The sequence below is a fragment of the Chroicocephalus ridibundus genome, chromosome 14 (assembly GCF_963924245.1).
Source record: "Chroicocephalus ridibundus chromosome 14, bChrRid1.1, whole genome shotgun sequence".
NCBI classification, from domain to species: domain Eukaryota; kingdom Metazoa; phylum Chordata; class Aves; order Charadriiformes; family Laridae; genus Chroicocephalus; species Chroicocephalus ridibundus.
Window position 1 is genome coordinate 377908 of NC_086297.1, and position 9991 is coordinate 387898.

The following is a 9991-nucleotide window of genomic DNA, read 5'->3' on the forward strand; positions in this document are numbered from 1 at the left end:
CATGGAGTAAGTGGATTGCACTGATCACGCAGCGAACTCGAATGGGAAACCCCAGTCGCCCAGGAATTCTGGAAGTGATCATGGACTGGCCAGAAGGCAAGGATTTCGGAATGTCACCAGAGGAGGAGGTGACGCGTGCAGAAGAGGCCCCACCATATAATAAACTGCCAGAAAATGAGAAGAAATATGCCCTGTTCACTGATGGGTCCTGACGTATTGTGGGAAAGCATCGAAAGTGGAAGGCTGCTGTGTGGAGTCCTACACGACGGGTTGCAGAAGCCAGTGAGGGACAGGGTGAATCGAGCCAGTTTGCAGAGGTGAAGGCTATTCAGCTGGCTTTGGACATTGCTGAGCGAGAAAAATGGCCAGTACTTTATCTCTACACTGACTCATGGATGGTGGCAAATGCTCTGTGGGGGTGGTTACAGCAGTGGAAGCAGGGCAACTGGCAGCGCAGAGGCAAACCCATCTGGGCTGCTGACCTATGGCAAGATATTGCTGCCCAGATAGAGAATCTGGTTGTGAAAGTACGCCATGTGGACGCCCATGTACCGAAGAATCGGGCCACGGAGGAACATCATAACAACCAGCAGGTGGATCGGGCTGCTAGGATTGAAGTGGCTCAGGTGGATCTGGACTGGCAACATAAGGGTGAACTATTCATAGCTCGGTGGGCCCATGACTCCTCAGGCCATCAAGGGAGAGATGCGACATATAGATGGGCTCGTGACCGAGGGGTGGACTTGACCATGGACACTATTGCACAGGTCATCCATGAATGTGAGACATGCGCTGCGATCAAACAAGCCAAGCGTTTGAAGCCTCTTTGGTATGGAGGGCGATGGCTGAAATACAAATATGGGGAGGCCTGGCAGATTGATTATATCACACTGCCACAAACCCGTCAAGGCAAGCGCTATGTGCTCACAATGGTGGAAGCAACCACTGGATGGCTGGAAACATACCCTGTGCCCCATGCCACTGCCCGGAACACTATCCTGGGCCTTGAAAAGCAAGTCCTGTGGCGACATGGTACCCCAGAGAGAATTGAGTCGGACAACGGGACTCATTTCCGAAACAGCCTCATAGACACCTGGGCCAAAGAGCATGGTATCGAGTGGGTGTATCACATCCCCTATCACACACCAGCCTCTGGGAAGATAGAACGATACAATGGACTGTTAAAAACTACACTGAGAGCAATGGGTGGTGGGACTTTAAAACACTGGGATACACATTTAGCAAAAGCTACCTGGCTAGTTAACACCAGGGGATCTAACAATCGGGCTGGCCCTGCCCAATCAAAACTTCCACGTACTGTAGAAGGGGATAAAGTCCCCGTAGTGCACATGAAAAATATGCTAGGGAAGACAGTCTGGGTTAGTCCTGCCTCAGGCAAAGGCAAACCCATCCGTGGGATTGCTTTTGCCCAAGGACCTGGGTGCACTTGGTGGGTGATGCGGCAGGATGGGGAAGTCCGATGTGTACCTCATGGGGATCTGATTTTGGGTGAGAATAGCCAATGAATCAGATTGTGTGCTGTTAATTGCTAAGTAACACTGTCACTGTATGTCCTCATTGCTATAATTGCTATCAGTTGTACTACAAGTAAGGCACAGGGATGATGGGATAAGAACTGATCTCAGCAGCTGGCGCCCAGCAGTTTCTTCAAGATCTACATCTTCAGCCCACAGACTGCGTGCATGAGCCACACCAGGTGCACCAGTCACAAGCTCCGAAAAATACAGCATGCAACAGACCAGCACCACCCAGCATCTCACCTGCCCTGAGAGACTGTTCTAACAGATGGAGCCCAAAGCCGTGGATTAAAAGAACTCAACGGACACTTTGGAGGGATGGCCCATAAACTAAGGGCATTATATGTGTGTGTGTATATATATATATATAACAGGGGAAAGTGGTGGCAATTCGTTAGAACCTGCTGGGCATGGCATAGATGGTATGGAATAAGGGGTGGATAATGTCCTGGTTCCGGTGGGGATAGGGTTAATTTTTCCTGGTATTCCATGCCATGTGAGCCATGCCCACCCTGAGCTGCCGGGGGAGGGGGCAGGAAGTTGCTGCTTAAAAGCGGGCTGGGGCGTCCCGGGGCCGGCCGGCCGGCGAGCGGTTCCGTAATCGCGTTTGTATATGCCTCTATCCGTGTTGTTGTTGTTGTTTGCTTGTTCCCTTTGCTGTCCTGTTAAACTGCCTTTGTCTCAACCCAAGAGTCTTGCCTTTTCTTACGATTCTTCCTGTATTAGGAAGGCACGAGCGAGCGGCACGTGGTTCTTTGTTGCCGTCTGAGGCTAAACCACAACACCCCTACAACATAATCTCATCATCAACCCAATTAAGAGAAACAAGATCAGCAACTCACACAGCATACTGTGAAACTGGTGGAAAAAAAACACAGGCCCATCTTCAATAAAGTCAGGAATTCTAGGAAAATGCAGTACTCCTAGAATAAAGAAAAGCACACTATTAAACCATCTGGGCATCCCCTAAACACTCATCACAAAGTTACTGACCTGAAAAAAAGGAAACAAAAAAGCTGCATAGCAGTCAACTTTCTACTATACAGGTAGCAGGATGTGTACTGGTCCTGAAGGTCTTAGCTCAGCCTTCTTACCTCTGCCTCCCTAAACACCAAACCATGCCTGCCCCAAAGCTGCAGCCAAGTGAAGGACCAGCAGAGCACTGAGTCCAGAGGAGCCCAGCAGCACAACAAGCTCCTGAGCGGAGCCTGTGGCTCATACACCCCGGGCCCCGCCCACTGCCATCGGGCCCCGCCCACCGCCCTTCCCACAGTCCCCTGGAGAAAGGGGCGGGGCCAACCCCCCAGAAGACAAAAAGGTGGCCACAGGAGCAGTAGCTCCTTTTCTTATGCCTTAAGTTCCTAGCAGGCAAAGCAAGTCATTTTTATTTCCATTGGGCACTTGCCTCTGGTGATTCTCTTACCGCTTTTGTTTGAGTTCTGTCTACTTGTTGCTGTAGAGAAGAGAGTTCTGCAGGCATCACTTTATTTTTGCGCTCTTCAGATATTTTCGTGGTTAGTTGTTAATCGTGTTTTATGCTTTTAGAAGAGTGCTGGAAACAAGTGATTTCCAGAAGACTGATGAGCAGTTCCTGGATCTTGGAGGACCAAAGTGCCATAGAGAGGCGCGTCGGCGGACTGCGCGGCGCCCGGGAGGACCAAAGTGCCGTAGAGAGGCGCGTCGGCGGACTGCGCGGCGCCCGGGAGGACCAAAGTGCCATAGAGAGGCGCGTCGGCTGACTGCGCGGCGCCCGGGAGGACCAAAGTGCCATAGAGAGGCGCGTCGGCGGACTGCGCGGCGCCCGGGAGGACCAAAGTGCCATAGAGAGGCGCGTCGGCTGACTGCGCGGCGCCCGGGAGGACCAAAGTGCCATAGAGAGGCGCGTCGGCGGACTGCGCGGCGCCCGGGAGGACCAAAGTGCCATAGAGAGGCGCGTCGGCTGACTGCGCGGCGCCCCGGAGGACCAAAGTGCCATAGAGAGGCGCGTCGGCTGACTGCGCGGCGCCCCGGAGGACCAAAGTGCCATAGAGAGGCGCGTCGGCGGACTGAGGGGCCATGGAAATGGACAACCGGAAAACTGCCGGGCACTGACGGCGGCGCGGTAACGCGTAAGAGCCGATACTGGAGCGCCGACGGCCGCTCTCGAGGCCGGGCGGGCTGCACCGATCCCGCTCGAGGCGGCGGGCAGCTCGACGGAGTCCCGGCGGTCCTGGGTCGCCCTCCGGCCGCCGCGCTCTCGAGACCGGCCTCCGCGAAGCCGCGCATGCGCACGAGCTGCGGAACCAACGCACAGCGCCGCCGGGGGCGGGGCCACAGCGCCCGGGGGAGCGCACACCTGCAGGACCCGCCTCCAGCCGCCGGGCGGCAGCACCCCCTTAGTTATTTACACATTATCTATTTAGGGAATTTACATTTCCTGTTTGCACTCATATACAAAATCTACTTAGACTTATACGTTAACATTTATGATACAGAATATCTATTTAGACTGTCTGCTTACACATCTATTTTGACACTAATATCTCTTTATAAATACATTTTTTTAAATATTTTTATATTCTAGGATCTTTTGTATAACACAGAAGCACAGAATCATAGAATTCTTAGACATAGAGGTTTTTATTTTGAACTTATTTTACATACATATTATTTCTCAATGTATATATTTCTCATATATAAATGAGAGATTGTTCTCTATTTCAATGCCTCACGCCCATAGTTACAGATTTTCACATTTTTTAATGCATCCCAAGATTTTCAGACGTTTTGGGGCTGTGAACGACCTCTTCTGGGACACCCTCACCTAACCCCACATCCCCCACTCACCTGCTCCTCCGCTGCATTACCGCTGCCCCAATGACGTCGAGGTACCCCCAAATGACATCCTCACAACCCTGAGACACACAGACATCCTTCTATTCACCCCAAAAAAATGCCCAAAACACCCAGACCCAGGGCTGGCCCCTTCCCCTCAGGGGGGCTCCGCCACCAGCTGCAAACCTGGGCTGGGGCATCTCTCGAGCAGCACGAGACGCCTACGACGAGGCACCTGGAAAACAAAAATCCCCAATTATAGCTCAGCATTTTAAAAAATAGCCCGGAAGGGAGTAGAGGAATTCCGTCAGAGGGACAGGACAGGAGCTGAGATACAGGAGGATTCTGGGGAAACAGCTCAGCTCCAAACACAGCACAGCCTGCAAAAGCCAGCGCCAGCTCAACTCTTAAAGTCAGGATTAAGTCTAATTGCTACCATTTTGAACACGTTCTTAGCATAACAGTAAACCTTCTCACTGGTGTTGGGAAATGCCTTGTCCCTTCCCTTTCGGTGAAAAGGTGAGTGTTAGGTTTATATACACCAAATAAAAATACTTACGCTATAAAAGTATTTGACTTTGCTCTGGCACTAATTTCACTTGCACAGCTGCGAATTGATACCATAACACTCTCCCTCTCCAAAATACATAGTTATAATTGGACTACAAGGTTTTTTGTGTGCTACACAAGGAGGAGGGACATCTGGCCAGTGGCACTGCCCGAGAGAGATGCTACTGGGCTGCTGGGGAAACGCACCACTGAAAGCCAGACAGAAATATAGCACTTCAGAGCAGCCGTCTAAATATGGGGGTGGGGGCTGGGGGGAGGGAAGCCTGTTACATTCAGTTGCCTCTTTTTAAAGCTTTAGAGCAAATACCTTCCTCCATCGCCAGGGCACCTTGTGGCACTTCATCTCCCTTCCCCTCTCTTGTCCCATCAAAGCCCCCATCGGTCTCTGCTCCGCAGCTCCTTTATCCTCCTCTCCACATCCAGGGGGTCCCCGCTCTCAGCATTTGGCAGAGCACAAAAACAGCACAAGCTGGGGCTGCAGGAATAAACCCAGCCAGGCTTAAAGCTGAGAGACTTTATTCCCTGTCATCGCCCCTCCCCAGCTCTAATTGAAATGCTTCCCCCAAGGGGGAGGTTGCAGCCCCTAGTGCGGGCAAGTGTCCTTGCTGCTTTACCTTCTCTTTCCTACATGAGCATGGGATGTAAAACCAGACTTAAGCACCCGCTCGGGGCTCTCAGCACAGTTAAATCCATCCTGTCAGTGCTGCAGGAGCACGAGTCGCCGTCTCTGCAGCAGTGAGGCCTCAGGACCACTAGCACCAGCCCCCCCTGTGCCCCCACGCCCACCCGAGCTGACCAGCAGCACAAGCCAAAGCAGCTCTCCCCAGCCCGGCATCAGTTAAGATTCAATTTATTCTCTATTAATCCTCACCTGCTGCTGGAGATCACCTGCACCTTGGTGCGAAACCGGGACAGTTCCTACGAGCTCTTCAGGTGCCCCGAGGTGGAGCTGCATTCTTCCTCCCTGCCTGGGATGGAGAAGGGGGGGGGCCAGGACCCCCCCCAGGAATTCTTCATTCTTCCTCCCTAACTGGGATGGGGAGGGGGGCACAGCAAGAAGTGTGTCCCCCCCCCCCAAAAAAACAGTCCCCAGGCACAAGGGACCCGCCCAGTGCTAAGGGGGTCCCCACTCCCCCCCTTCTTCCTACCCACACACAGGGGCCTCACTCATAAGGGGGACCCCCAGACCCCCACCCAGGGGGCCCCTGAAGCCCAAAGGGCGCCCCCCCCCTTACACCCCCACTCAGGGGAGCATCCCACCCAAGGGTCCCTCCCACCCCCCCACACACACAGCCACAGCTCAATGTTGGTGACCACCCTCCCACCCAAAAAAAAAAAAAAATCTCAAATACTTTCTCCAGCTTTCTCCAGCCCCCACTCAAGGGAAAAAGGCCAAAACAACCCCAAACACTCACCACACCAGTCACACCTAGCTGCTCCTCCAGTCACCTGGAAAACAAAACAACAGTTCAACACCCCACAAGGATAGGGACCCCCCCAAATCACTAGGGCACCCAGGCCCGCCCACCCACCATGGCAAGGGGGGCAACATAGCCACACATGGGGCAGACTGGGAGGCATCTGGGGGGGCAAGGTGGGCCTGGAGGCACCCACAAGCCAGGGACCCTCCCCGCACCCAGCCAAGGACAACAACCACCACCACACCCAAACACTCCAAATAGAAACATTTTCCACAGGCTAACGCTCCATCATTCACTTTCTTAACAAGAAAAAAAAACCAGCATGGCGCCCCACACCAGTATCAAAGACACCAGCAAGAGTCAGACACAAACCCTGCCGGAGCAAGCAAAGGCCTCAGGGCTCTCTCATCGGGCCAACGACTTCCCAGGGGGGCAGCCGTCCCACAGAGAAAACGCCTCAGACTTCCTCAGTGCCAGGGAAATGGGGCCCTGCCTGGGACAAAATCATCCAGGGGCCAGGGCCCGGGTCTCCCTCCTCCTCCTCCCCGCACCTGCAGAGCTGGAAAACACCCACACCTTGAAACCCAGCCCCCCGCCCCAGAGCTGGCTGGAGAGGGAATAGTGGCACCACAAGGCCCCTTTCCCCAGGCACACCTTACTAGAAAATAACATTCCCCAGGGAATAATTAATCCTCTTTTTGTCGTTGTTGTCTACCCCTACCCCCCAGCAGGAAACACCTCCCCGACACAGAAGGCGCCCACCCCCTTCATCATCCAGTGGATCCCCAACATCCCCCATCGCAGAACTGCACATCAAATTCCAGGACGGCCACCACAGCGCCAGCCCCACCACCAAGCCCCCACTTGAGCTCGCCTCACTGGCCACCATCCCCTTCCCCTGACCCCACCCCCACCCCGGGGGGTACCCCGGACTGCACCCGACGCACCTGCAAGGACAATGGTGCACCCGCTGCCACTGCTGCTCCGGCACAAACACCTGGAAAATAAAAAGTGTGTCGTTCCCCCCTGCCCCCACTGGGTGCCTGGAGTCTCCCTGCACCCAGCACGGCAAGGGGGGAACACCCTGGGGACCCCCCCCACCCTAGGCACTGGGGACTGTTGCGTTAAGGGGCAAAATGGTTTTGGCAGAAAATAAACCCCATTGCGTTCTAACACTCCTCACCCAGGTGGGAGGCCAGGTGCGGCTGGGTTTAAATTCTGAGGGATGCCCAATTCACCACGATCAGCCCAGTCGCGTTTAATACATTCAACTGTTACGATCTGGATACACTAATAGTGGACTGCACCTTCAGTCTAGTCGTGCTCATGAACTAGCACGGCCACTCTCTTTGGCCGTGTTCCATGAGAAACCGAAACAACCAGCTACTTAAACAGTGCAATTTATTTAAGCAACAGATATATAGGTTCTTACGGTTGCTGGTGATAAATACCCTGTCTGCAAAGCACGTGCAAATAAAACAAAACACGCGACAAGGTTATAAACAATACGGTCTGGCTACGAATATAGGGAAAAGACTCTCTAGAGAGATTTCTAAGTTTCCCGAGGAAGCACACAGTATAGTCCAAGTCTTACCCAAAGGCGTCCCTATGAGGGGGAAGAAAGGCTCAGCCCGTTGACCGGTCCCAGAAGTCAAAGGCAGTCTGTGATGGAGTCCTTCTTGACTTGTTCACGATGGTGTCTTCCCTGATATCCCCCCTTTCTTGGGCTATTTTTATACTATTTTTTACCTTCAAGGTGGAGTTTGAGTGACTCTAGTCATAAATACCTTTATTATGACTGGTGTAAAATTCTCTCACTTCACATTTAAAGGTAGAGTTTACAAAAAATTCAGGGTGCAGACTCCAGGAGGAGTGGTCACACCTTGGAGGCGGGTAGCCTCTGGGATGGAGGTGTGTTTTGGTATTATAACAACATCATAATGAGCAAAGTTGGCACAAAGGACAGCATTTCATCAAAATTCGACAGACTGTTGGCTCAGGGTACTAAGTATGCAGCTTGTCGGTTCCACAGGACCATCACGTTCCCATATCTGCTGGATTTTCACAGGGAGAGACCATGGGCTCTCCATTCCACTTTGCCCCCCATGTTGCTTTGCAAGCAATATTGTACAGGGAATCACAGATTCTTCGCATCCCAGCTGTGGCTGTATTCTACCCTAGAAGCTTTTTGATTTTATACCTTTCCTTAATGTGTGACAATGCTGTATTTTTGATCATTTTAGTAATTACTCCACAGGGGCTCACACCAAGGGTATTCCCCACAGCCCTGGGTTCAAAGGGGGGGGCTTCATCCAGCCAGGGTTGGGGGGGTCCAGGGGGGACCCAGGGAGCAGCACCCAGCCCCCCCCCGGGAGGGGAGGGGGTGGGAAAGGCCAACCCCCCACCCCAAAAGGGGCTCCGTGGGTCCCGACCCACCTCTCCCCACGCTCCAGGGCTCAGCTCCGTCTGAGAATTTACCTCCATGCATAATTAGAAGCACCATCATTAAAGTTAGCATTTAAAATTGCAGGCAGGAACGAGACACACAAAGTATTACTATAGGGCTACAATGCACTTTATAGACCACATAAGAAAACCTGTGCTTAAACCAAATCCCAGATCTGTCTGAAGAACAGTTTTACTGCTTCTCTCCAAAAGACCAAATTAAATCTAATCCACCTACTAACACAAGTGCATATAATAGAACTAGATGTAGTTCTTATCTAGTAGACAGGCAGTCTCTGCCTGAGAAACATTTATCTAAGTGGCTTTATCTACAATGTCTGACTAATCCCACCGAATAGACCACACTTCCGGCAAACTACAAGCTGCAGAGTTAAAGGCCCAATCAAACAAATCAAGTATGAATGATGCAGAAAAGCTAGAATTGAAGAATATGGAATTGAAGGTACTTATAAACACAACACTGAACACAAGACAGAGGGTCAGGCTACATGACCAAAGTAATCCCTATCTATGACATGTACTCATTAAAAGTTTAAAGTAGCAGCTATATTAATTTCCCTTTACACCCTTCCCCTTCTCCCTAGGGGAGTTTTAAGAGGGGTTCTGAATTGCAATGCAGTATCAAATGGTTTTACATATCAGACCATGTATATTTTGGTAAAATGCAGTAAGTACAGCAACTGGAACCACGCAGAAGAATCTAACAGGCCTGCAGAGCATAAAATCTAGATGTTCCTTGTTATCCTCCTCTACACAAATTTTATTTTCACAAAATATGCTATTTTGGAGCAGATGCAGTTTCTAATTTTTATAATAAGTTTCTAATTTTTATAATATTGTCCACTTAAGGGCATATCAAATCCAGACCAAACATGTAACATGCTTCTCTCCTGACAAAAAGGGTGCTTTGTCACCCTTTCTTTGGAAGACACAGAGAAGGCAGAGTTACTGAATGCCTTCTTTTCTTCGGTCCTCACTGATAAAGCCGTCCCTCACGCATCCCATACCCTGGAGGCAAGGGGGAAGGTCTGGAGAGAGGAAGATTTTCCCTTAGTTGAGGAGGACCGGGTCAGAGACCACTTGGCCAAGCTGGACATTCATAAATCCATGGGCCCTGACGGGATGCACCCGCGAGTGCTGAGAGAGCTGGCAGATGTTATCGCTAGACCGCTCTCCATTGTC

The 9991-nt window shown here is 51.7% G+C and overlaps 1 long non-coding RNA gene across 1 annotated transcript; it reads right to left on the minus strand.

The window, feature by feature from the left end:
- Positions 1-4376: 4376 nt before the first annotated feature.
- Positions 4377-8701, minus strand: LOC134523327 (uncharacterized). Its single transcript, XR_010073298.1, has 4 exons — positions 7291-8701; positions 6338-6371; positions 5794-5890; positions 4377-4587 (listed from the first exon to the last, which is right to left on the minus strand). It is a non-coding gene; the product is annotated as an uncharacterized LOC134523327 (long non-coding RNA).
- Positions 8702-9991: the final 1290 nt, after the last annotated feature.